This window comes from Sinocyclocheilus anshuiensis, unplaced genomic scaffold (genome assembly GCF_001515605.1).
Source record: "Sinocyclocheilus anshuiensis isolate Anshui unplaced genomic scaffold, SAMN03320099.WGS_v1.1 scaffold405, whole genome shotgun sequence".
In the NCBI taxonomy this organism is placed as follows: domain Eukaryota; kingdom Metazoa; phylum Chordata; class Actinopteri; order Cypriniformes; family Cyprinidae; genus Sinocyclocheilus; species Sinocyclocheilus anshuiensis.
Window position 1 is genome coordinate 272432 of NW_015539855.1, and position 899 is coordinate 273330.

The 899-nt window shown below is 36.0% G+C and overlaps 1 protein-coding gene across 1 annotated transcript in view; it reads right to left on the reverse strand.

Annotated features, from left to right (window-relative positions):
* tnfaip2a (tumor necrosis factor, alpha-induced protein 2a) overlaps positions 1–899 on the reverse strand; it is a 17576-nt gene that overhangs the window by 8017 nt on the left and 8660 nt on the right. The window lies entirely within an intron of this gene.

Sequence of the window (899 nt, forward strand, 5' to 3'; positions counted from 1 at the left end):
ACATTTCATTACACCAAATACACAAAATAATGTTCTTTTTAGCAACATCATATGACCCCTTTAAATTCTTTAGACACGGCATACCAAACGACTTTGAACACCGACTGAAAACACTGACTGAGCTCAAATGACATTCATAATTGGCCTGACAGTAGTGTTTCCCAGCTTCACAGAATGAACCGGTTCTCGCGTGGAACTGAAAGTCTTCTGTTACTTGCGGGCTGATGGACGGGCTTTCTCCCTGGTCAGTGCGAGTTTTTAAAAGTCTTTTTTTTTTACAGAATTATGCATTGCTGCTGTTTTTCTAACATTTTCTAACACACAGCTGCAAATTACAGTCCAACTGAATGGGTGAACACGCACAAATTTACATGCGCTACATGCCCGAAACAGCCTGGATAACAACTGGCTAAATTGGCTAAGTCAGTCAAACTCATCAATAATTATGCAAAAACACATTTTATTTATTTTATTTTAGTTATTAGTTATTTGAGTTCTCTAATTGTGTTAAAATAGATAAAACAATAATTATTTAACAAATATTAGACCGCTGCCTACGCCCCTGCCTTCAAATTAAGATCTGGTTTTCTGAGGGCAAGTTTAAGACTCTGAAATGCTTTGAGCACTTTTAGACAGTTGGGAGGATTTTAAACATAAATGTGTTTGAATTGGGTCGCAAGATTTCAACTTTTAATTCCCTCCTATACTTTGCTCAGTTCAAGAAGAATTTTACAATGTTATATTATTTATTTGAATTATTTGAAATAGCTGGGCCACTTTTGAATGACTTTTGAAAATGACTACTCAGCCCCCCTAAAAATTTCAATTAGCTCCATAAACTGTACATGAATTCGTGATCGCCTCAGTCCCCTTTAAATTTCATATGAAAACGGTGGCCA